This window comes from Poromitra crassiceps (genome assembly GCF_964638095.1).
Source record: "Poromitra crassiceps genome assembly, chromosome: 7".
Classification (NCBI taxonomy): domain Eukaryota; kingdom Metazoa; phylum Chordata; class Actinopteri; order Beryciformes; family Melamphaidae; genus Poromitra; species Poromitra crassiceps.
In genome coordinates, this window is record NC_139628.1 from 8,862,020 (window position 1) to 8,889,705 (window position 27,686).

The 27,686-nt window shown below is 44.7% G+C and overlaps 1 long non-coding RNA gene across 1 annotated transcript; it reads left to right on the forward strand.

Annotated features, from left to right (window-relative positions):
* The first annotated feature begins 457 nt into the window (after window positions 1-457).
* Window positions 458-26,575, forward strand: LOC310780165. Its single transcript, XR_014552909.1, has 3 exons — window positions 458-537; window positions 3,782-3,839; window positions 26,485-26,575. It is a non-coding gene; the product is annotated as an uncharacterized lncRNA (long non-coding RNA).
* The last annotated feature ends 1,111 nt before the right edge of the window (window positions 26,576-27,686 follow it).

Genomic DNA, 27,686 nt, shown 5'->3' on the forward strand with positions numbered 1-27,686 from the left:
TCTCTCTCTCTCTCCCTCTCTCTCTCTCTCTCTCTCTCTCTCTCTCTCCGCCCTCTGGGTTCATTTCCTTGTTTCCTGGTTAGTCGTGGCGCAGATTATTTTCTCGACCTAAAGATATTGATATAGATATAGATAGATAGATAGATAGATAGATAGATAGATAGATAGATAGATAGATAGATAGATAGATAGATACATAGATAGCTATAGCTATAGAACAGTTTACAGTCTATTTTACTCTACTGACTATTTGATGTGACTGTGTTACCAGCTACCATTATCTTATTTCGACTAAAAAGAGGAACTCTCGGCTGTTAAAGGTTTGTCTGAAGTTTAGATTCAAAACAACTCAACGCTCTTTTACAACATGTTTGTGTTTTAGTGTGTTCATGTTAAAATAATGAAGAAATGGTTCATATTAATCAGTTGTGTTGCTTTCTACCTACAGGTTTGAGGGAAAAAACTCAGGTTCCCCTCATGCACGAGCACGGCCACGGCCTGTTATGAGATGCTTCTCACGATTGACGACGTTAATAGGTAAGTTTTATTACACAAGTTAAACTATGCTTTATTCTTTATTATTGTATTATACCATTGTTAGAGAATGGAATACAACCATATTATTACATTTTTATGTATTATAATGTATAAATAAGCTATTTAATGTATTATTAACTTATTTAGGCAGGTTTCACTTCCTGTTCTCAACTAGGCCTAAACCCTGAGGAAGCAAGTTACAACCAACAACATGATGAGGCAATACAATAAAATACAACAAATGACAAAATAAAGTACAAAGTAAAACAATGTAATCACAAGACAGTAAAATCTCTTGCTGTAATAACAATTGTATACCTCATGTGTCTGTCCAGTGTCAGATTATGCTTCTGGTGTTTGGGGTTCCCGTGAACACCCAAGCTGTAACTCTGTGCATCACAGAGCCATCCGATATTTTCTAGGAGTCCATAAACTCACTCCAGTTTTGGCCATTAGTGGTGATATGGGTTGGGAGCCCCCAAACATCAGACACAAAGTTCAAATGCTCCGACTCTGGAATAGACTGGTGAGAATGTCTGACCAGAGATTAACTAAAAATATTTTTAACTGGGACATCGCTCATGGTCATCCATGGGCAAATTAATTGAAAGCCTTGTTTTAATCAAATTATCTGTAATTTATTTGTCATAACAGGTTACTCTGTGACACACGTATGACTATGAATAACATGTTTATGTTGTACAAAGACAAATGGTCTGCCGACCTATGGCATAAACCAAAACTAAGAACCTATCGCCTCATAAAAGACAGTTCCTGTGTGGAACCCTATGCGAAATTTGACTTAAACAGATGAAAAAGATCTCTGTGTGCACAGTTACGCTCGGGAACTCTTCCCTTAGCACTAGAAACTGGTAGACTCAAAGCAAGCCACCCCTGAAGAAGATAGACTTTGTCTAGTATGTGAACTACAGGAGATTGAAAACAAGACGCATTTCTTGTTCTACTGTACTGCTTATGATGAGGCAAGGGTCATACTTTTTAGTAAAATGTCTTCAATTTATGCCGACTTTTTTGAGTTGGACGACTATGAGAAACTCGAGTTATGTTTAAAAAAAGGTATCTTTCTCACTGCAAACTTTATCTGCCAGGCATGGGAGCAAAGACAAAACATTTTGTTTAAAGAATGATGTAGGCCTACCGATCTGTTTCTGTGGGTCTGAGCAATGTGTTGCTCCGCGTCTTATGTTGTTTTGAATGTACTGTTGCTGTGACGTTTTTATTGTATTGTTTTATACATTGTTCTTACTGCTGTATTCTATAGTGCCTTTTAAACATGAAGTCTGGATCATGTCAGGCTAGAGAGAGCAGGATATTTTCAGGTTTTACCTTTTTAAACATGAGGGGTCTTTGTTTAGAAACAACTGGATATGAGCCGTTTTTTCTGCCAGTGGGCGGGGGGGGGGGGGGGGGGGTAGCATGTATCGATAACAAGAAATGTGATAGGAAACAGCTTTAGCGAATTTGTAACCAAACTCCATTCAAAAACATGCCATTTTAACAGAGGGTCCATTCCTGGCATTGTGCCAAAAATGAGGCAGTCAAAATAGTGGTCGCACTGTCGTCAATCACTGTGAGTGATTTATTTTACAAGTGGCATTCAAGTCATATCTGACTAGTTTTAAATTTATTTCTCCCCACAAAAGTTAGGCTAGGCCTATATGTCTCGATATAGGCTATCAGTCAGTCAGCTCCTATCCTCTCCGCAGTGTGGACGCACAGTCACACAACACTGCCTGCCTCAAATGGCTGCCTCACACAATAGAATTGGCTGCATCCAACTCGATAAAACTTCTCAGAAGAGACTAACGTTAGCGACAAATCTGGAGTCCATTCCGACCACGAGGGGTGGCAATGTGCCAAAAATGAGCGCTTCTGCCTTTGTTAGGCTACATAAAGGCCTATGTCTCACTTTTTCTGACATGGATCAGCAGCGCAGCAGTAAGCTGTCTCCTCTCCTCGGTGTGATGCACGGACCTGCCTGCCTGCATAGCCGAAGCGCGTTGGGATCCCTAGCTCTACCAAACAATTCAAAGCCGTTTGCAGCACTTGAGGAAACCGTGAGTTTGCTCGTTTAATTCGTTGATATAAGCGATTGCCCGAACGATTCATTAATTAATAAACTAGTGAGCGTGAAGTGAAGTGAAGTGAGTCACGAAGAGCCACACCCACCCACTCAGACGGATCTGCGGATAATGACCTGCCACTGTTTAACAGCAGCTGCGCTTGCGTGGAAGCGGATCTTACACCGGCGGCCCAGGTGAATAAGATATGGACTCGCGGGAGTGCACGTAGGCCGGCTAATTGTTGTTTAACATTCAGGCCAACCGGCTAGGAGCAGGTTATAATACGGATTCCACTGCATGTTAAGAAGTGGCTCATGTGTGTCCTGTAAACCCATGTGGGCTGGGCACAGCAATGTGCATGACACCTTAATAAATCAATCAATCAATCAATCAATCAATCAATCAATCAATCAATCAATCAATCAGTCATTTAATAAGATGGAATGGACTTCCTGTCACATGATCCACCTCAGTAAGAGTTTTGTTATTGCAGCTGTTTGTGATGTCAGACAGATTTTGGATCCACCTCAGTAAGAGTTTTGATATTCAGCTGACAGATTTTAGATCCACCTCACTAAGAATTTTGATATTCAGCTGTTTGTGACGTTATAAGAGTTTTGATATTCAGCTGTTTGTGACATCAGAAAGATTTTAGATCCATCTCAGAAAGTTTTGATATTCAGCTGTTTGTGACATCAGACAGATTTTAGATCCACCTCAGTAAGAGTTTTGATATTCAGCTGTTTGTGACGTCGTAAGAGTTTTGATATTCAGCTGTTTGTGATGTCAGACAGATTTCAGATCCAGCTCAGTAAGAGTTTTGATATTGCAGCTGTCCAGCTGTCAGACAGATCGCACTCGGTTATTGAATTGTAAACCAATATCAATTATTCCTCCATGCATTACACATCTCTGTGCCTGTCTGCTGTTTAGTTGACTGTAGATGATGTGGTTAATGGCTCCATCTAGAGGATACACAATAGAACTGATCTGTGGTGTCTCTGCCTTGGTTTCTGGCCTCAGGTTAGACCGTTTTTGTGTCAGACTATACGAGACTTGTTTACCCTGAAGTTATGAGGTCGCACCCTCACATCAAATGAACACAGATACCCAGGACTGACAAAGGAGAGTAAGCAGTGATCTCTTCTCTTTCTCTACAGATGAAGGCAGAAAGTCTCTGTGACTTGATGCTGTGAATTCACCAGAACATCTTCCAAGGTAATGCTGACTACATTTGTCTTTGTTTACTGATTGTTTGTTGTCTGGCAACATGTGAACAAATGTCTGTCTTTATCTGTACTGTTAGGTCTCTCTTGAAAAAGGATTCCTGCTTAAATAAAGGAAAACAATATTGTTAGATGAATACACAATCATGTTGTATGTTATGACTGTAATGTCGACTTTTGCAAGGCAAACTGCTAAGTCTTTCAAATCATGAACCTGCTATTTGCAGATGGTGTCCATAGTGGCATAATATCCAACACTTGTTCTCTTTGCGGCCATAAAGAACATCTACTTCCACTGTCATTGCATGGAGGGAAAAGTGATGATGCCAAATTCATTTAAAAATGTTGCAGTTTAAGGTCGCCCTGGTTATCAGCAAATGAACACACCCCATAAAATTTGACTCAAGACCCTTTCATATGTCTACTATTCAAAATGAGAAGTCTCCGTTCTTTGAGTGAGTGAACAGAATTTTGTCTGGCCACGGCTATGTCATTTTACGTGCGATCAGGCTGAAACTTTCAGAAGGTGTAAAGAGCACCCGTGCGGGTGACCTGATGGCAGAGATGGGCAGTATTTTTAAATACATGTATTTAAAATATGTATTTCAAATACATTTGTGTATTTTGTCATTTGTATTTGGCTGGACCCAGAAAAATAAGATGTAAGGGACCGTTATTTAGGGAAGGGTCCACTGGAGCAAAATAGGGGAGGGTCATCTTGTTTTAAATTTAGGCAGAGGGAGGGTACACTCTCTTTAATTTGAGTCCAGGGGAGGGGTATACAATTTTGATTCTATAAAAATATATAAACTTTTTTTGTGTGTGTAATGTTTGCTTTTCGGACTTCAACAACTACTGAGTTGCTTCATTTACACCCCTCCTGTCCAAACTGTTTGGTATGTCCCGGTGCATTGTTTGCGGTCCTCTCTGTCGATCTTTGTGCTTGGCCTATCCAGACAGTAGGCGTGTACAGTATCTGGCGAATCAGTGCCGCTTTTCTGGTGATATGGAAGTACATTTCCAGCGCGAATAACCCACTGTCTGGAACAGACATGGCATCACAAAATATATATGGGCTCTATCGCCCAGCGCCGTCTAAGTCACAGTAGAACCTATTAGCCCAATGCATGCTGGGAGATTTCTAGCGACCGGAGGAGGCGGTCGCTCTGATTGGTGACAGTTCTGCTCTAAGAAGCGCAAAGGATTATGGGAGTTCATGTTCTTGTGGGAAGCTTGTTACTGTTAGTTAAAAACGTGGTTTAGTGATGTTGTGCTCATGTTTTGATTGCATTATGTGGTAATGGCAATGTTTGTGTGGCCAGGATAATGTTTAGTTTTACTATCAATGTAGCCACCACGACTGAGACTGTTAGTGTGTTCGATCACCTCTGGCTGGAGTTTCTGCAAATGTTGAATGATTCCGATGTGGAATAAATAGCACTCCCTGCTGTCACGGGGTGTATGAGGCGCAGGAGTGGTTAAAAGTAAGATCTCTGTGTCAGTCTGCATTCTTCCACGCAAGCTCTCCACAATATTATATGGGGGGGGTCAATCATATTTTTCAAATCACTTGGGGAGGGTCAAGGAAAAATATATTTTGATCAGGGAAGGGGCACAGCTTTTTATTTCAGAGCACACCAAATCCCTCCAGTGACACCCCTTCTAAATAACGAACGGTCCCTAATTTGTATCAAAATACTTTCAGACCTTGTATTTTGTGTATATTAAATTCATAAAATACTTTTTTATGTCGTTTTATTCTCAAATTGACACATGTTTAACATTGAGACAGGTTAAAACTGTGGAAAAACAAACGCAATGTGACATGTCAATTCTACTCTGCCTCTGATTTGCTTACCCTCAGAGTCAACCACAAATCAGAGGCAGAGTAGGGTGGCTCTTGAGTCAGACTTCACATCACTTCTTCGTGTAAACTAGTAATGAAGCCTCATATTGGTGGAAATTCCCCCAGAGATAAATTACTAATATAAATTGATGATTAGATATTGCATGCACTGGTTGATCTGCAAATTAAACGGTTTACTGCATGTTCAAACCAGTGTATCATATTAGAGAGACACAACTAATATTTAATTAAGTGGGTGGCGGTGTATGTAGCGGCAGTGTGGCAGCAGTGTGGGTCACGATTGTGATGTCATCAGTGATGTCACTCGAGCAACTGATTGCTCAAATGTGATGTCACTCAGGGCAGTTGTGATGTCATCAGTGTACTTCAAGCAACTCTGATGTAGTATTGGCCGATGGCACACAGTTTGCACGATAGGTGGGTGGGCGGTGTCTGTCTGTCAGTCACAATTTTGGGAGCCTGTGGAGCGGGTGTAGGTACGAATTTAGCTCAGGCTACAACAATAGCTCAGGGGTCCTGGGACTTGTTCTCTTTTTTTTTGATCATATAGCAAATACAGCCCTTTACAGTCACATTAGCTTGATATTTGTCCGCATTAGCAGATCTAACATTGATATATAGATATATTTATAAGATTAGATGTTAGCTTGACCACCATTGACTGTTTTAGTTGCTATATGGTAAGCTTAGCTTGCCTGATAGATTCCCCACGTTAGCTTGCTTGCTAACACATTGCTACCTAGCTAGCCTACCTAGCTATGTAACCGAACTCGGGGAAAACTATCAACATCTGTCTATGGAGGGACCTTCATCACTCATGCCCACGTTGCACTTTGCACACTCACAATGCATAGTCATAGCTATATTACCATGTAATATAATACGCCATACAGGGTACGGCATAGTCATTGCAATTATAATATAAATAATCAAACAGTGTACAGATTTAGTTATAGAAATAATAGTATTATTTAATATACTTACAGTTTCCGGGAAACGAAATATGTAACGGCGGTGGAAGTAAAGTTGTATATATTGTAGTTTGCATATTTACGTATTGTATTGTTTCTTGCTTCTTTCTAGCAATATGTTGATACTGCTGTTTTTGCTCTGCACCTTACCTACGGGAATTTGTGTAACTTTTTATTGTTTAATTAGTTGTTGCTGTCATTGATGCTACTGCTGCTGTAACACCAGAATTTCCCTACGGGGATGAATAAAGTACTCTATCTATCTATCTATCTATCTATCTATCTATCTATCTATCTATCTATCTATCTATCTATCTATCTATCTATCTATCTAGCTTGTTGTGTTAGCTTGGCATGAAACAGAAGACCTGCTATTGTGTTTTACCCATTGTTTTACCACAATAAAAGGCTGGTTGGAGTAAGTGATGCACAACATGGCTGTGACTTGTGATATTGTGGTTTTACTTAGCTAGCCATTCAACAATTACATTGTTTAGCTTTAGCCCACATATTCTTTAGCAGCATAGATTATACAGTATACAGGGTTCACACCATAGAGATAAATAATATGGATGTAGCTATCCCATTAAATTTCTTCTCCCTGGCGGAGTTCAAACGTTGGCCGTCACCATCTTGATTTTTCATCAGCAGAGTGGGTTGAGTCTTAAGTCCCGCACCTCACGTGAGATGGGAGTTTCCCAGAGCCGCAGGTTCGCCTGCCATTGGTCCGTGATCGGCAAGTTAAAAGAGGAAGTTAAGCAAAACAGCCTTAAATTCGCTGACACAAGCAGAAAGTGCTGGCATTGAAAAAGAGGAACTAAATGCTAAAACTAAGAAGTGGCCATTTTCGCAGACTGTGCAACTGAGCCAAATAAGGTCATGATGAATCTATTAGTGATGGTCTAACATGATAATCTGTAAAACAGACTGATTTTCAGAGGAGAGATAAAATATAGGGGTGACTTAAAGGGCCCATATTTTGCTAATATAATGTATTATTATTTTATTGTTGGCCTCCAGTAGAGTAACTTAATGCATCATTCATAGTTGAAAAAACTCAGTTTATCTTGTACTGGCTCTCACTGCCCCCTTCAGTTCACCCTCTGTCTGAAACGCTCTGTTTTAGGTCCTGTCCCTTTTAAAACCCCCACCCTCCGGGAAATACTCCAGGCGGTCAGCGCAAGGAAGTTTGTGTTTGCAAACCTCAGAGAGCCCAGAGAGCTAGCACTGTAGAAGCGAGTCTGTCTGTCTGTCTATCTATCTATCTATCTACATAGATAGATAGATAACCTAACCTCCCCCAGACCCTAACCCTAAACCTACCTCTCCCACCCCCACGCCTAAACATAACGTCGGCATAGTGGGCGGACCCCGGGGCGTAACGTTACGGCGGCCGCGGTACGTGATGCCCTGCTCGGCCAGCCGCCGAAGGAAATGTCCCGGCACAGCCCGGGCCGAGCGGAGCTGTAGATAGCTAGGGGGATGTTGATATATCAATTGATAGCTTGCTTGTTACGTCCAAGTCACGTTTGTTATCGATGGTCAAATTCGTTTTGACAATCCCTTGCTCGTTTATATAATTGTTTTACAACTACCAAATTTAGTAGCCAAAGCAGATATCTGTCTGTCTTATCTATCTATCTATCTATCTATCTATCTATCTATCTATCTATCTATCTATCTATCTATATATAGATATACCGGTAATTGTTTTACAACTATCAAATTTAGTAGCCAAAGCAGAGATCGCCTATATGTTTCTGTTATGCATGACTATCTATCTATCTATCTATCTCTCTATCTAGAGAGATAGATTATCTATTATATATATATATATATATATATATATATATAGAGCGCCTGGTGACAATTCGGCAGTGTGGGCAGTGTACTGGAGCAAAACACAGGGAAGGGTGGGGGCTAGGGCATGCGCGCGCTGCGCGCCGGCGGCAACGCTTTGTTGCCAGGGTAACAAGTCCTGCCTGACGTCACCAAAATTATGAACCAGAACCAGAACATTAAAACACTTTCACATAATTATATGAAGCTTAGCCCATGTTTAATATGACCATCCAAGATTGTAACAACATTATATATGAAACAAAATTAAGAAATGCATAATAGGGCCCCTTTAAGGTATTATGGGACACTTTTTGACTTTTCTCCTTGTGGAAGCTTTCTTGCCATGAATTTAAAAAAAGCCAAACACATGATACATTTCTGTAATAGTCAAGATGTTACCTAACCTTCTGAAGTGGAATGAAGGTTACATCATTATTACAAAGAGGCATGGCATCCCTTTTTGTGTGAACTGACCCAAAACCCCTTTTTTCTGTAACATTTTGTATTATGGGACAAAATGTTTGCTATTATGGGACAGAATGCCTTATGATGGATTTAGGCTAGTGTAAGCATTTACTGCACAATTTAATTCATACTTTGATATAATCTGACATGCACATCTTCCTTTTCCTGTTCATCTTTATAAATTAAGACTCCATGTTCATTTCAACTGTTTTATTTAACTATAGGCATCTCGCGTGCTACGCGGCCTCGCCCGCCCTGCAGCTTGCCCAGCTGGCCCTGCAGCTCGCATACGCAGCTCGGCCGCTCCGCAGCCTCGCCCTGGCCAGACTCCCACTTCTTTTTTGTGACATCACTGATCACTGATGATGTCACAGTGGGATTTATGACATCACTGATGATGTCACACATCCCGGATTTATGACATCACTGATGATGTCACAGTTGGATTTATGACATTCTGATGATGTCACAGTGGGATTTATGACATCACAGTGGGACATGGGACAGACAGACAGACAGACAGACACAGAGCCCCAGCTCCCATTTATATACTGACTGATGATGATGATGATGATGATGATTAAAACTCTGTAAACAATTCAAACAATCGGCCTTCCCTCACTGTCACAACAACCCCCTTAGGTGTTGAGTTAATGTTAGGTTAGGGTTAGGATGATTAAGTTAAGGGTTGGGGTTAGGATGATTAAGTTCAGGGTTAGGGTTAGGATGAATCAGTTGAGGGTTGGGGTTAGGGTTAGGATAATTAAGTTGAGGATTTGGGTTAGGGTTAGGGTTAGGATGATTAAGTTGAGGGTTAGAGTTAACCCCTAACCTAACTTGAGTTGAGTTTATCCTGTGCTGAAGTTTAAAAAAATGGGAGGGGGGGCGTAGGGGGGAGCTAATTTATTTGTAGTGAGGTCTCTAGACCATATTTCAAGCAGAAGGCCATTCGTGCATAATCTAATCCGATCACCCCCTGACGTCAGTCAAGTTCTAGTATGACGTCCGTAATGACGTCAGATATGACGTCAGTTAATCCTCATATATATAGCAAGGGTTCTACGTCACCTCTCTCTCTCTGGCCGATCATAGCAGCAGCTAGCTTCACGGCAGTCCATCTCCCCTGAAGCCGTCCTTCGAAGCGTTTGTTTTGCTCCATATCTGCAGACCGAATCAGCATCCTCAAGCCTTCTCTACCCGTGGATATTCCCCGCAGATCTCTCAACGCTCCCCACTCCATTCCCGGTATGTCGAGTTCCGAGCTAGAGCAGTCCATGGACAGTGACGACGGCTTAGACATCGGTTCCCTGTTCCGGATCGGCCACGGAGCGTACTTGCCTTCCGAGGCGTCCGACGAAGACGTTGGCGAAGCGGCCGGACCACAGGCTGCCAGCATAGCCCCGACGAGAAGGCCCAGCGCGCGTTCCCGTGGCACGGGGCGCGCCACTGCGACGGCCCGTGGGAGGAGAGCAGAAGACGAAGCGCCGCGCCGTGGACGCCCAAGAATGCGTGCGAGCGTGCCGGAGGGAGAGGCCGCTCGGCGCGGACGTGCGAGAGGCCGCGGGCGAAGACCAGTAGAGGCAGCTGCCCCGAGAGCTGGGAGCCGCCGACAAAATGCAGGCCACGGGCCCGCCGCGAGACGCCATGTCCTTCCTGGTCGCACTGACCTCCAGGCCGCCGCCCCGGAAGCGGAAACGGCCCCATTCGTAGCTCCGCCGAGCCGACAGGGGTCGTCAAGAGCCATTCTGCTGTCCCTGCTAGATGCTAGCAGATCAGTAGAAGCTCGTCTGAGGGCCCTGGAAACCCCCCCCCCCCATTCCCCCCACGTTCGCCGCAGCCCAGCTGGCGCAGCAGCCGATCCTGCCCCTGCCCATGCAGCAAGCCGACGTGCTCCCCACCACCACCCAACCCGCCCAGATGAACACCCTGGCGTCCGCCACGCCCGCCATCCCATTTGGTATGCCTTTTGTTTCTCCCTGTGCCAATGTTTCTCCCAGGCTGAGGTCCAAGATTTTGCAGGGCAGAGACATTAATTTAGTTAGCATACTCCTGCCATCCCCCGAGTGTAAAAGGAAGGTTACGGGTGACCCAGATGCCCCTGTCTATTTAAAGTCGTCCGACCCCCGCCTGCCCAAAGACCTTTCCTTAGGTGACTTCCTGAACACGTTCGGCGTCTACCGCGACGTGATTTGCGAAGTGTACCCAGAGCGCCGCCATGAGCTAGACAAATATCTAGCGCTAATAGGGGACCTCCACACCAACCATGGTAAACTATTCTACCAATACCATAAAGCATTTTCCGCTAAAGCCGCCCTGATGATCACTCAGGCTAATACGCGGCTTAACTGGTCCATCATGGACATGCAGATCTTCACGGCGTTGGTTAGCGGGCGGCCGGCGAACACCTGCTACTCGTGCGGCGAACCGGGGCACTCTGCACAATTCTGCCCAAAGGCGGCCTTTCAGTCCGGCGCCGCCCCCACTCCCGCCCCCTCCTGGGCGCCCGACACCAGCGGGTCCTCCCAGGTGCTGTAACGACCAGCTCGTTTCAATGACGTCACCACCCCACTCATCAGGAGTTCATTCATGCCTCTCAATGTTACCACCCACAGAGTCCCATAATCCAATCACAGCCCTCTCCAAAAAACCCCGCGTAGTGTGAACCAACCTCCCGGAAAACTACTAGTATTGTATGTCAGACCAGCGAGCTGGCAGCTGTCAGTGTGTGTACAGACGAAACTCATCTTTAAACAAGCGATCGGCGTCCGTGCGTGTTAAGTCCGCGTTGTGTAGCCAATTTGTGAGAAGATTGATTGTAGTCCGCCCTGGAGAAGGATTGGGATTTCCTGCTGAAACAGTGGAGTTTATTTTCCCTCTGAGTTCCAGGAGTCGTCCTCCATGATGACTCAGCCATGGCGGATCTAAGGCAGCCAAGGCTGTTGACACACTCTCCTTGACAGCTGACTGACTGACGGCTACCGTGAGTAGTTGACGCTGAGACTGATACAAACTGAACGTACTGTGTGCTGTGTATCAACTGCCTGTTTTGCTGTGTTGACTTGGGGGGATCCGCGGTAAAACCCGGACTGGATTTACTGTTCATTGCTTTACCCTGTGTTTTGGAACTGGATTTAACTTTGTAACGAACTTTGTACTGGATTAACTCCGAACTGGATTGAACTCTTGACTGTGGGGCTATACGGACACGCACGCACGCACTCACTCACTCACGCACGCACGCACGCACACACACGCACGCACACACATGATCTGTGTGTGTAATGTTCATTCACTTGACTTATACAATACAAATTGAAAACTGAAGTGAGTTGTTGGCTGTTTGTTTTTTGCAGTGCTGGTTTCTTGTGTCATATTGCTATGCTATTGCTGGTTGCTACATTGTTTGTATGGTTTGACTGAATTATTTGATTTCGAATTTATTATTATTATTTGTCAGACGAGACTCTGACTGGCACCCCACTTCCCTTAAACTAAAAGGGTCAAACCCGCTACAAAAAGTGGCACCCCAGATTTCTGGACTCACTAAACCCTGGAGTTGTTTTCAGCACTTGCAACAAGAAAACTGAAAAAAAAAAAAAAAAAAAAAAGGGAAAAGGAACATTGCCACTCTCTTCAACTCTGGAATTGGATTCAAAAACACATGAAACGGAATGCAAAACAAGGTTTATTCAACACAAACAGATTTCAAGGAACAATAAACTGAAATGGAGACACTGGATTTGCTCTCTTGGGACACATTGCTCTCAGCTGACCAAGATAGCCAACTACAAACCCCTATATTTCCCACCAGTCAGGTATGCTCCGACCAGGGGAGTTTACCACCTGCTGGGCAGGAGGACCATCTGCAGCTTTCTCCCTCCACAAGCCAAGAAATCACCAGACAGTCAATCCGGCCCTCTGCTGGGCAACAGGAGAATGTCAATGGTGGACAAGGGATGACAAATGCTGGCAACACAAACAGATCATTAGTGGACATGGAACTCACAGGTGTTGGACCTCCTATTCCTTCACAGACACAGCCTCTGGAATGTGCAAACATACAGCATGATTTGGCAAGGCTGCAGAGAGGCCAAAAGCAAATGGAGGACACAATCAAACAGTACAGAACTGAACAGCAATCTAATCATGTGGAAATACGGGACATCCTTTCAGCTAATAAACATGCTATTACTCTGTTGCAGGAACAAGGACTGGAACAAATGAATGATTTCATAAAAAAAAACACTGACTATATAACAGCACAGTTCTCAGGCACTCTCAAATGGAGGCTCGATCATCAACATGTGGAGATACTGAAAGCCTTTAATAGCGTGATGACTCCAATGGCAGCCACGGTCATTCACCTGCAGGATGAAATGACAACATTCAATGGACAATTACAAAGCATGGCTGAGGGAATGAGCGCACTCAACATACAAACCCTCCAAACCACACACCCTCAATTTCAGTCAACAGCAGTACAAACTGTCACCTATCCACCTCTTCCCCCTCCACCTCCCTCAGTCACTCTACCTACCATACAACCAGAGATTCAGGCTCGGCTGCGACTGCACTCCACCATGCAACCGGAGTGTTCCCCAGAGTCTCTCCCATCTCTGGGCTCCCCTATCCAGGGAGATGTGAGGCTAATGGGGAAAAGCCCAATTAAAATGCAGTTTCCTTGTTTCGGCAGAATGGGAGATTGTACAGACCCGGTTTTGTACCTGGAACAGTGTCAGGACTATTTGGCATTGAACCGCCTTACAGATGCAGAACTGCTCGCCACCCTTCGCAACGTCCTGTATGGAACCGCTCGTGACTGGTGGGATGTTGTGAGGTTGGAAACATCCACTTGGAGTGCATTTGAGGACAAGTTTCTGTCTGCCTTCCTCTCCGAGGATTATAATGATGAACTGGAGGAGCGGATCAGGATGCGAGTGCAAGGGGAGGAGGAAAGCATCCGGGACTTTTCATATATGTACCGGGCACTCTGTCGCAGATGGAAACCTGACATCACAGAGGTGAAGGTCATCCAGCTGATCCTAAAGAACATACGTCCAGCTTTGGCAAGCCAGCTGAGGAGCAGTAGAGTCACTACTGTGGATGAACTGGTGAGGATGGGACAACAGCTGGAAAAAGACAGAGCAAGTCAGGGGCAATATGAGCAACGGAAAAAACAAGTTGGGAGACAAAAGGAAAAGGAGAAGCTGGATTTGTCAAATCCCGATCCCCCGCCACAGAAGAGCAATACCCCCCCTGTGGTTTACTGCTGGAGATGTAAGGGCAATCATGCTCCATATTCATGTCCAAACTTCAATCAGTACAAGAAACACAAGCCCCCAACATACCACAACAACAATTCAAACCACTCCCAACCTCAACAAACCCACCAACATCCCTCCCAGTCTACTGACGATCACAACCGCCCTTCACTTAATGCCTTAACCCATACAGCTCAATCTGCATCATGCATTACTTCCCATGCTTTTGTGCAGGGTCTAAGGAAGTGCAGCAACCCTGGTGGGAGCGGTGGCACTGCCCTACCACAACTGTTGAAAATGCCGCTGTCAGTGAGGAACTGGAGGGGTACTGCTGTGGTGGACACAGGCTCCACATATACTCTGCTCAGTGAATATGTGTGGAATAGGATCAAGGCTCCGGAGGACGATCTGAGCCCATGGACAGGAAGTCCTCTCTACCTCGCTGACGGGCAGCCCAGAAAGCCCCTGGGTTGGGCCGAGTTGGAACTGACTCTGCAAGATAGAACCTGGCTGGTGGCTGTGGTCGTGCTGGATTCCAAAACCCTTGCCTTCCCTGCTTTACTAGGACTGGATTTCATTTTCTTCACTGGTATGTTGTTGGATGTAGCAGGAGGAGAGTACTGGTTCCGGGAGGATGTGAAGAGGAGATTTTACTTCAGTGCAGAGTCCTCTTTCCTAGGGGAGGGGGAGGCTAGCAACACTGTTGCTTTCTTTTCAGTGGAAGCTCCATCGTCCACTGCACTGACACCTTTGGAGGATTCAGACTTGCTCCAGAAGGCAATCCAGGAGTCTCATCTGGAAGAACACATGAAGCCACAGTTAAAGAACCTTCTACTCAACAACACAGACATTTGTACAACAAAAGTCGGCCGTACTGGGCTATTGAAACACCAGATTTTTCTTTCCAATCCACTCCCCATTCGTCTGAAACCCTATCGTGTCTCACCTCTGAAGCTGAAGATAATGAAGGAACTGATTGACAACATGCTGAATGATGGGATTATTGAACCCTCTTGCTCTGCTTGGGCTTCTCCAGTCCTCCTGATTCCCAAGAAAGCCGGCAAACCAAGGTTCTGTGTGGATTTCCGGAAAGTAAATGAAAACACCATAACTGATGCCTACCCAATGCCCACAATTCAGGAGATACTGGATAGTCTCTCAGGTGCTGCAGTCTTCTCTTCTCTGGACTTAAATAGCGGCTACTGGCAAGTTGAAATGGCCCCGGAGGTGCGAGACATCACCGCCTTCATCTGCCCTCTGGGTCTGTTCCAATTTAAAGTAATGCCGTTTGGACTGAAGAATGCCCCTGCAACATTCCAGAGGCTCATGGAGAGAGCACTAGGAGAATTAAAAGGAGTAATTTGCTTTGTCTATCTGGACGACATCATCATTTTCTCCAAATCCTGGGACCAACATTCCTATGATGTCCAGGCTGTCCTTGACAAACTCAGAAGCGCTGGTCTCTCTGTGAACATGAAGAAGAGCAAGCTGTTCAGGACCTCACTGAAATTCCTGGGACATGTGGTGTCTGCAGCTGGAATTCATGCAGATCCAGACAAGACTGAGGCTATGAGCAACTACCCAGTCCCCACCAACCTGAAAGCCTTACAGAGGTTCCTGGGCATGGCAGGGTGGTATCACCGATTTGTTCCCAACTTCTCTCGGATTGCTGAGCCACTCAATGCCTTGAAGAGAAAATGAGCAAGGTTCCTCTGGTCACCTGCATGCCAAGAAGCGTTTGACACACTGAGAGAACACCTGATAGCCCCTCCTATCCTAGGCCACCCAAACTTTAACACACCTTTTGTGGTCTATACAGATGCCAGTGAGATAGGGCTTGGAGCAGTACTGGTCCAGAAGTCAGACCTTGGAACAGAGGAAGTCCTCGCATTTGCCAGCCGCAGCCTAAATCCAGCTGAGAGAAATTATGCTGCTACTGAGTTGGAATGCTTGGCAGTGGTGTGGGCATTAGAGAAGTGGAGGCCCTACCTGGAAGGACGCCTGTTCACTGTGGTAACAGATCATGCCTCTCTTCTGTGGGTGTTCAAAACCACCAAACCCAGCAGTCGCCTCATCCGGTGGGCACTCAGGCTTCAAGAATTCACATTCACTGTGGAGTACAGGAAAGGGAAGTACAACACTGTGCCGGATGCCCTATCCCGAGCCCCTACAGGAGATCAATCCTCCATACCTGTGTGTGCTACCATCTCAGCGGGACCGTCAAAAGAGCTTCCCATCACCATCGAGGCTGTTTGGAAGGCACAGCAGGAAGACCCTGAATGTCAAGCCCTGTATCAAAAGGCTGTGGAAAATGACAAAATCATTATCAATGCAAATACCTCCATCAACATAATTGAAGATCTCCTCTACCGTGTCGTCACACTCCCCTACAAGACCATGTACCAAGTTTACATACCTGTCAGCTTCAGGAAACAGCTTCTGGAGTATTTCCACCAAGACCCCCTCTCTGGTCATCTTGGAAGGCACAAAACCTACCGGAGACTGCAACACCTGGTCTACTGGCCGAAGCTGAGCTGGGATGTCAGAGAACACGTACAGAACTGTCAAGTGTGTCAGGTATATAAACCAGAAAACAGAAAAAAGGCAGGCAAACTCCAACAAACTCTTGTCCAACGCCCCTGGGAAATGCTTGGAGTGGATTTGATGGGTCCCTTCCCCAAGAGCTCCAATCAAAACCTCTATCTGCTGGTTTTCGTGGACTATTACTCCAAGTGGGTGGAGCTGTTCCCCTTGAGAAAGGCCACCGCAGAAACCATATCGCAAGTCCTGGTGAGAGACATCCTGACACGATGGGGCATTCCAGATTACATTCTCTCTGATCGTGGGTCACAGTTTGTCTCCTCAGTCTTCAAAACGGTGTGCCGAACTTGGAATGTGGGACACAAAATGACATCTGCCTATCACCCACAGACCAACCTCACCGAGAGAGTGAACCGCACCCTGAAAACAATGGTGGCCTCTTATGTCGGAAATCAACATAAACAATGGGATAAATACCTCCCTGAGTTCCGGTTTGCTCTCAACTCGGCAGTCCAGGAGTCCACTGGAGTTACCCCTGCAGAGCTGAATCTCGGGCGTTCACTCAGAGGGCCACTAGACGTTGTGCTACAACCTCGGGAGTCTGCTCCGGACACACCTGCCTACACCAAGATCACACAGCTGGATGATCTATCTTCCTTTGTTTCCAAAAATCTGGACTCTGCACGACGTCGCCAGAAAAGAAACTACGACAAACACAGACGAGACATGGAGTTTGGAGAACAAGACAGAGTCTGGGTCCGAGCCCACCCTCTCTCCAAGGCAGAGAAGTTCTTCACGGCAAAGTTAGCCCCTAAATGGCAAGGGCCCTATCGAGTGGTGCAGCAGGTTGGGCCCGTGAACTACAAGGTCGTGTTGGAGGCTTCTGGCGAGGACTTAAAAGTTGTTCACATTTCTCGCCTAAAACCCTGCTACCCCACTGCTCAAGACCTGCAGGAGCAGGAGCGCCAGCGTGTTCTGGAGATCTTCAATGAGGAGTCTGATGAAGAGGACTTCCTTGGCTTCTCAGACACTGCAGGTTCTGCTCCCAGTGGTGGATGGGCACAAGGGTCTGCTGGAGAACAAGAGGCATATCAGCAGGAGAACTCATCTGATTCAGAGAATGAATCCATTCATTAATGAAAGCAGTGGGCTGCAGCCCTGGAACATTTTCAGACGTTTCTGGAACAGCTACAGCGCCTTACCCTTGGTCGGCTTTCGCTAAGGGGGGAGGAGTGTAACGACCAGCTCGTTTCAATGACGTCACCACCCCACTCATCAGGAGTTCATTCATGCCTCTCAATGTTACCACCCACAGAGTCCCATAATCCAATCACAGCCCTCTCCAAAAAACCCCGCGTAGTGTGAACCAACCTCCCGGAAAACTACTAGTATTGTATGTCAGACCAGCGAGCTGGCAGCTGTCAGTGTGTGTACAGACGAAACTCATCTTTAAACAAGCGATCGGCGTCCGTGCGTGTTAAGTCCGCGTTGTGTAGCCAATTTGTGAGAAGATTGATTGTAGTCCGCCCTGGAGAAGGATTGGGATTTCCTGCTGAAACAGTGGAGTTTATTTTCCCTCTGAGTTCCAGGAGTCGTCCTCCATGATGACTCAGCCATGGCGGATCTAAGGCAGCCAAGGCTGTTGACACACTCTCCTTGACAGCTGACTGACTGACGGCTACCGTGAGTAGTTGACGCTGAGACTGATACAAACTGAACGTACTGTGTGCTGTGTATCAACTGCCTGTTTTGCTGTGTTGACTTGGGGGGATCCGCGGTAAAACCCGGACTGGATTTACTGTTCATTGCTTTACCCTGTGTTTTGGAACTGGATTTAACTTTGTAACGAACTTTGTACTGGATTAACTCCGAACTGGATTGAACTCTTGACTGTGGGGCTATACGGACACGCACGCACGCACTCACTCACTCACGCACGCACGCACGCACACACACGCACGCACACACATGATCTGTGTGTGTAATGTTCATTCACTTGACTTATACAATACAAATTGAAAACTGAAGTGAGTTGTTGGCTGTTTGTTTTTTGCAGTGCTGGTTTCTTGTGTCATATTGCTATGCTATTGCTGGTTGCTACATTGTTTGTATGGTTTGACTGAATTATTTGATTTCGAATTTATTATTATTATTTGTCAGACGAGACTCTGACTGGCACCCCACTTCCCTTAAACTAAAAGGGTCAAACCCGCTACAGTGCATACCCATACCCCCAGCTCCCTTTGCAGATATTTCAATGAAAACGTGTGCACATATCCCAAATGTAATTTCCTGCACGCATGTAGCACCTGCGGGGACGCCCACCCCCGCTCCGGCTGCCCGCGAAGGACCCGCCCCCCACCAAAAAAGGAATATTGATTTGCTTGAAAACACCACATGTACTGTAGGTGTCCCTTGTGTTTTGATTAAATAAAGCGAGTTGATTGACAATTTATCTGGTCTGTGATCCGATCATTCCATCATTAAACGCCCACTAACAACAATGGTAATAATACAACTAAGAGGAAGGTAAAAATAATAATAATAATAATAATAATAATAATAATAATAATAATAATAATAATAATAATAATAATAATAATAATAAAAAAATAAAAAATAAACATACTTGTTAAAAGCCGACAACCTCTGGGGGGAAGATCCGGATCCGGATTCGGATTCCGGACCCCTCAACGTACAATTCGGTTCACCATACGAACCCCTAAGTCACCCAAGTCCAACGCCAAGTCAAGTCACCCAGGCCTAGTTGGGACCCCAACTAGGTCACCAACCCCTAAGTCAGGGGGAAGATCCGGATCCGGACTCGGATTCCGGACTCCTCGTCGTACATTTGGTTCGCCATACAAACCCCTAAGTCATCCGGGAACCCCTAAGTCACTAAGTCACCAACCCCTAAGTCATCCAAGTCCAGCGCCAAGTTGGGAAGTCACTAAGTCACCCAGGCCAAGTCGGGAACCCCTAAGTCACTAAGTCACCAACCCCTAAGGCATCCAAGTCCAGCGCCAAGTTGGGAAGCGCCAGCCGTAAGTCACAAGGTCACCTACCCCCAAGTCACTAAGTCACCAACCCCTAAGTCATCCTAACTTCCGGAAACAATCTACTCCCCATGGCTCGCGACATCAGGCTCAGGCCTCAGACTGGCCCTCGGCTCCCCTGTTCCTCATCGCACCTCGTCACCACATGACAAGATCCTGGTTCATCCTGCACCTCAAGCGGACGCTCCCGCTGGTCTTCATCAGCTCTCCAGCTACACCCGCCCGGAGCAGGCGGCCATACCGTGGCCCAAAGAACCCTCCTCCCTTAATCGGCGAGCATGGCAACGAACAGTGTCCCGGGCTTCCGTGCCAAAATGTCTCGTTGGTGGTGGCTCCCCGAAAAGCACAGCGCCCAGTAAGGCGCAGTAAATCTCCCGGATAATTTTTGGGGGAAAGAGAGAGAGAGTCGAGAGAGAGAGTCAGGGTCAGTCAGAAGGCCAAGTCGTGCGGCGCGCAAGCGCAAATAGCTGTAAGTCGCTAAAAGCTCGAAGGCCAGAAAAGTACAATCAACTACCGGTGCCCGCAGATCTCAATTAACCTCCGGTAATCAGATCTTCCTTTTGGGGGATCTCCTAGCCTATGCAGATGCCCTCCTCTTGCCTCAAGAGCAGTGCCACTGGCTAATGGAGTCATGCGCCAAAGTATTTGCCATGCATGCCGATTGCTAAATAAAGTTTGTTAAATCCTACCAACTGGCCTCTCATGATTGAATTGTTTCTATCACTGTTTTATTTATTATGGTTTTATTGTCTGAAAATATTTTGGCATTCTAATTTTGAATATTGTGTTTTAGTTTGTTTTAGGCTATATTAACTAGGGTTGTGCGATGTCAGCAATATATCCATCGTGATTGTTTTACAGTGAAACATCGTTTTGAACGATGGCATCGTCATTTATGCCATCCGCCGCTGCAATGCACGTTAAAAGCAGGACAGCTGAGCTCTTTCATTCTCTGTCATGAGAATGACAGGCAGGCTACTAGCTACTGCGCAGAGCCAGGCGACTCAAGCAGTGAGCGGCAGCTGTAACAGCTAGCAGTAGCCTAGCTGCTGCTGCTGCTGCTATATTTCTCTCTCAACTCACACACACACACACACACACACACACACACACACACACACACACACACACACACACACACACACACACACACACACACACACACAATATTCTGCATTATTACAAAACAAGTGCAATTTTGTGTTCACATGTACAAGAATCACATGTAATATCTATTACTCTAGGGCAGTGGTGCCGAATTTGGGGCCCGCGGGCCAAGTTTGGCGCTCTTTTTTTTTTGGGCCCGCCACGGATTTGGGGGTAAAAAATTTTTTTTTTTGCAGGCCAGGCCACCCGACGTGCCCGATTATGCAGCAGCAGTCCGCGCCTGAATGGAGATGTCGGGACTCTTCTATCTACGATTAACGTTAATTTTGTGCAGCTGGTATTCTCTCTCCCCGACTCTATCACACCGGTGTGAGGCATTGCTATCTGAGGATTGATTGCTCCTGATTGGTTGGCTGGGGGTGAGCTCTGATATTTGATCCCTCCCCAGTCACTGGCTTTACACCAGCTCAGCAAGATATACAGATCATCATCACAGCATTGGCACACTGACAAAAGAAAGTTTAGGACGGAGTGGCAAGACAAGTATTTTTTTTCCCGAAGTAAATTCAACAGTTTGTCTCATTTGCAGACAGAGAGTGGCTGTTTTGAAAGAGTACAATATACGTCGCCACTACGAAACTGATTTTCAAAGTACCCTTTTTTCAAGTTGTGAATTAAGTCAAATTACTCTCTTGATTAAAAAGGTGGAAAATACAACTGTTTTTAACTCATTGGCTGCCAGCCATTTCTGGAAAACGGACGCTCCCAGTGCCAGCCCTTTCAGAGCGTTTTCAGTGATTTCTCAAGACCCACAGAATATTGTGTGATATTACTATGTAAACACCGAACATGCCCAAAGAACGATGAGACTCTCTTGTATCATCAGCAAAAAAAGTTTATTTATATCATTTTCCGTTCTTTAGTTATCAGCAGTAGAAGATAGGTTGGTTTCACCAAAAACAGATGTTTCAAACTACTGTAGAACCTGAGATAATGAGCCTTTTGTGAAATGAAGCATTTCAAGCACATCACTGACTCTGAAGCTAATATTTTCTGATGTAGTGACACCTCAAATATCTGAAGAGTAATTTCCTTCAATAAAACAGCAAAAACAAAGGAATTTTGATGGCAAAATAATATTTTTTAGCTGCAACCAGCAGCGCTGGCCCCTGCGTGCGCAGACCCTACACCTTCTTGCTCGTCTTGATTTACTGCTGGTGGGCATCAGGTATTCTAGCTTGTGTTTGCCAATCTGTCCATCGAGCCTGCTGTCTGGGTCGGTGTTGTATGGTGCCCTGCGTGCCCCACCCCCCTCAACTGCAAACTCCTCCTCCATGGGAGTGTCTCTGGTGGCTCTCTGCTGCACGAATTTTCTGCTGCACGTTTCAAAGTGCGCTGTACCCAGCGTATATTTTCACAGCGCTCCGCCGTTTTTGTGCGCCGGCTCCCAGCGCTTCCAGCTGAGAATAATTTAACTTTTCAGAAAGACGCTGGTGTCGGGTGCTCCTTTTCTGGCAACTAATCATATGGAGAAACTATCGCAACGAGACAGAAAGGCTCAATTGTGGGAGCAGATTGGCTGCTGTTCACAGCTAACGTTACAGCATGCATCGGTTTCCGTTTCCCCATGGCTTCTTCTACTCTTTTTTCTCATCTTTCTCTAATCCAGAGAGCACTGTCGCCACCTAATGGGTCCGTAAAATAGCTTATACACCTTCAAAATCCCCCATACTTTTACAGGAGATGCATCAGGCTTTGATCCACGTCCCACTGTCAAAAAACGCAATTGACGTCTTTAGACGTCAATGGCACTCTACGTTACTATTTGAATTGACGTCTTTAGACGTCAATGGCACTCAATGAGTTAACTGGGTGTTTACTGATTAAATGTTTAAGCTCCCCACAAATGCAGATGTTTTTTTAAATATATATAACCAATTGCAAATTATTACAATTACCAAACAGATAAAAAGTAGATTATTATATTGAAATGTTATTTTAGATTTAGAATGTTAATTTTCTATAAAACAATACATTTTAATGTAATTCCACGTTTATTTTTGGCCCTCGGCCCTCCACCCAGATTGAGTTTTGGCCCTTCATGGGAAATAATTTGGGCACCCCTGCTCTAGGGGCTACACTACTAACACTACACATCACTAGTGCATTTGCAAAATGCAATTGCTAAATTGCTTGGGAACCATATAGTCATGGCATTTAATCAGATATTTGGTCTATCTAGGAATAAGTTCCTTAACTCATTGAGTGCCATGGACGTCCTTCGACGTCCAATTAAATAGTGACGTAGAGTGCCACGGACGTCCTTCGACGTCCAATGCGTTTTTTGACGGTGGGACGTCGATCAAAGCCTTCCGCAGCTCCTGTACAACTATAGTAGCTATTGGAGGTCTATAACCTATTTTACAGAACCCTTAGGTGGCGACAGTGCTCTCCAGATTACAGAAATGTCAGGAATACACAGCCTGAAATAGCCTTGATGAAAGAGAACCCGCTCATGCTGCAGTCCAGAGCCATGTAGATTGTTCTGACTGCAACTGACGGTGCGTGCGAACACAGTCAATCCGCGCACACAACTGAGTCCTTCTGCCTCTGTCTGTCTGTCAGCATAGTTTCTCCACATGATTAGCCGCTAGAAAAGCAGCAGCGCGACACTGAAAAGCCAAACCTTTCACTGCAGTCCGCGTGTGGCTTCTCCATGTTGCGCTGCCTGGGAGGCGGCGCTTCCCAGGCTTCCTAGACGCTTGGTGCGAGGCTGTGTGTTACTAGTGTGGGGAGGAGTTTTCAGCTGAGGGGGGGGAGGGGGGGTGGGGCACGCAGGGCAGGACACAACTACACCACATCACTACATCAGAAAATATTACCGTATCTAGAGTCAGTGAATGTGCTTGAAATGCTGCATTTCACAAAAGGCTGAATATCTCAGCTTATAATTTGAAATGCCTGAAAACGCTGAAAACAACCTATCTTCTCCGGCTCATAACTAAAGAACGGAAAATGGTATCAATAAACTTTTTTTTGCTGATGATACAATAGAGTCTCCTTGTTCTTTTTGCGTGTTCGGTGTTTACATAGTAATATCACACAATATTCTGTGGGCCTCGAGAAATCACTGAAAACGCTCTGAAAACTCTGGCACTGGGAGCGTCCGTTCTCCAAAAGTGGCTGGCACTCAATGAGTTAACAAGAAATGTATTCACAATGTGTTTATAAAGGTGTCTACTAAGACATACAGTATCAACAGGGGCAGTTTTAGGATCAGGGGCCGGTTGCACAAAGCACCTTAAGTTAAGATTTTCCTTACAAGTCCGAGTTAAGTTGTCCATACAATTTAATCGGTTGCATAAAAGTAAAATCTTCTCCATAAGGTTAAACATTGTAAGGAAAACGTAAGCACAAGTGCAAAATGAAGAGGCTAGATCTATGAAGAACTACACAGATCACATTAATATCATCTTTACTGTTCAGTAGGTTTACAATGATGAAAAAAATAATTGTCTATCTAAAATATATATTCTGCATACAGGTCACTATGGTTAGAATACTGCTGGCTTAAATGCAATGACCAAATCACTTCCAGGGGTGAGCTCAAGTACAAAGTAACATGCTTTGTAGGCATAAACAACATTAAAATACAATGAAAATGGCATTTCCTAACTTTGATTGGAATGATGTTCAGCCAAGACAATACTTATATAAGCCATACAGCAGGAGTTTGCAATCAACTAGTTGAAATGCATACATTATGGCAGTCAAAGTCTATTTGTGGCGGTCAAAATCTATTTGTGGCGGTCAAATTCTATTTGTGGTGTAACGCCACAGAGTGAGGATTTGTTCCAATACTTCAATTCACTGTCCATAAATGTACTGTAAATATACCATGAAGCACAATTCTTTCAGAATACTACTTTAACTAAAATAATAAAGTGCATCAGTTACAATGTCCAAAACACCACCACCACTCATGACCTTAAAAAAGAAAATGCTGTGATGCTGTATCAGTAACTTTTGAAAATTGGTAGATTTGTGCGATTTTGACAATGTTGACGATTGGACCAGCACTATTTTCTGAAAATGGCTCAGAAAGACACACTTACCTTCAATGTACCTGGACGTCCCTTACAATTTTAGGTGCTACATTCTGGACTAGAAAGTTTAAGGCTGTGATCATGCTAGAGCTCACTCATAGGTCGTTTTATGCTATAAGGTCAAGTAAAAAAAAAAAATGGTATCATCACATTGAAATGGTTACTATGAGGCCATGAGACCTGTGGCGTCAGAGCTCATCGGGGCCTTCAGGGCAGAGAGTGCGTGCGAGGCAAAGCTACAGACAACACATGGTGGCTATATGGACGTGAGGAAGGTGCTCTATTTGACATATTGAAAGGAGCTCTTTTTTTCCTGTAATGTCAGGGATGTGGATTCCACCGGTCGTTTGATCGTCACACAGCCCCTTCAATTTTAGAATTTTTCCACATTTAACAGGAGGTGGAGTTCAGACTGGTGGCTCAGAAGACGGGAGAAGTAATACATTAACTTGTAAAGGTTATGGGGAACGATGCGGAATAATCTTTTTGGTGAAAAGAAGAAAAAAAAATGTGTGGCTTTGCTGGTCTGCCGACTGCACACAGCACCATCAAGTGTTGAGGTGGTGAGAGTCAGATGCACCAGAGCTGCTTACTTTTTACCCCATTCAAGACAACTCGGACCACCGGAAAAAATTTGAGCGGTGGTCCAGACCGGAATTACAGCTCGGAAATTCGGGTATCATTCAGAGCTCCGCCTTGTCCGAGTTGATGTCATATCCACACATCTCATCCAAAATGTTGCATTACCGCCTCCACTCCCCAGAAGCCTCCTTGGTTTTCCCTCCGACAGGGAAGTGCAGCGTGAACGCAAATATGCCAGAGGCGGAGGTTCCGAGATGAAACCTCCGGCGGTCTGAGTTGTCATGAATGCGGTGAGGTCACATTGTAAACCCATATAGGGGGAAGGGGCGGGAGGGAGGAAACATGACATTGCCGTCTGTGGCAAAACAATGTCACTGATGCAAAAAGACAGATACAACTTTAGAGTGCTGCTCTGCCTGACGTTTTCAATTTCATATTTTTTCTTCACTGTGCTCTTGTCAAGTAGAGTTAGGGCTACTTGCTGCAATAAAGTTCTAAAAAAAAGTGTGGACAGATGTTTCCTGATTCAAACCAGTCTGCCCATTCCCCCGTCTCTCTCTCTCTCTCTCTCTCTCTCTCTCTCTCCCCCTCCCTCTCGGTTCATTTCGTTGTTTCCTGGTTAGTCGTTGCGCAGATTATTTTCTCCACCTAAAGATATTGTATAAGAGCAGTTTACTGAGTTTACAGTATATAAATAATAAATATATATATTTACAGTTTGTCTGAAGTTTATATTCAAAACAACTCAACACTCTTTTACAACATGTTTGTGTTTTAGTGTGTTCATGTTAAAATAGTAGAAATGGTTCATAATCAGTTGTGTTGCTTTCTGCCTGCAGGTTTGAGGAAAAAACTTTGGTTTCCCTCATGGACGAGCACTGCCAGATAGGCCTGTTATGAGATCCTTTTGACGATTGACAAAGTTAATAGGTAAGGTTTATCACAAGTTCAACTATGCTTTATGAAGAATATTATATTGTATTATACCATATTATATTTTAATGTAATATAATGTATATAAGCTATTTAATGTATTATGTGCTTATTTAAGCAGGTTTCACTTCCTGTTCTCGACTAGGTTAAGCTAGTTACAATCAGCAACATGATGAGGCAATACATTAAAATACAACATATGATCAAACAAAGTACAAAGTAAAACAATGTAATCACAAGATAGTAAAATCTCTTGGAATAAAATAGAAGGAATGGACTTCCTGTCACATGCTCCACGTTAGTAGGAGTTTTGATATGCGAGGTCGATTTCAGCCATGGGCAGAGGTGGGCAATGCCCACCCAGAGCAAAGTCTCAAGGATCAGTTTATGCAGAAATTGCAAAGTGAGCTCAGAAGCATGACATCATGTGACTTGTACATAGAATTAAAAAAATAACTCAAACTGGAAAAGTATCTGCTGTATGTAAACCAAAGGTATAGACATGCAATCTGTAACTTCAGGGTTAATAACACCAGAATCCCCAATAGTGGAGCGGCTAAGTGCTATAATCTTTCAATTTGTGATACAAGCGTGAAAATTGGCATGAGCAGTCTCCATGGGTCACTTGACAAGAAAATTGCCCGAGCCAATTGAAATTTCAAGATGGCGGGCATTTTTCAAGATGGCCGACACCTTATTGGAGCAGTTAAGTGATATAATGGTTTATTTGGTGATACAAGCATGAAAATTGGCATGAGCAGTCTCTGTGGGTCACTTGACAAGAAGCCACCCACAGCCACTTGAAATTTCAAGATGGCAGCCATTTTTCAAGATTGCCACCATCTAAATGGAGCAGTTAAGCAATATGATTGTTTAGTTAGTGACACAAGCATGCAAATTGGTATGAGCAGTCTCTAAGGGTTGCTTGACAAGAAAACACTCTCAAATTTCAATTTTCAAGATGGCCGCCCCCTGGATCCTCAAAAGATCAGTTATCTCATAGAAATGTATTGGGGTTTTTTCAAGGACGATTTGGTGTAATTTTATTTTATATGATTTAGATTATGCTAAATACAATTTTTAACGCATCAAAATACAGTTGTGTTGA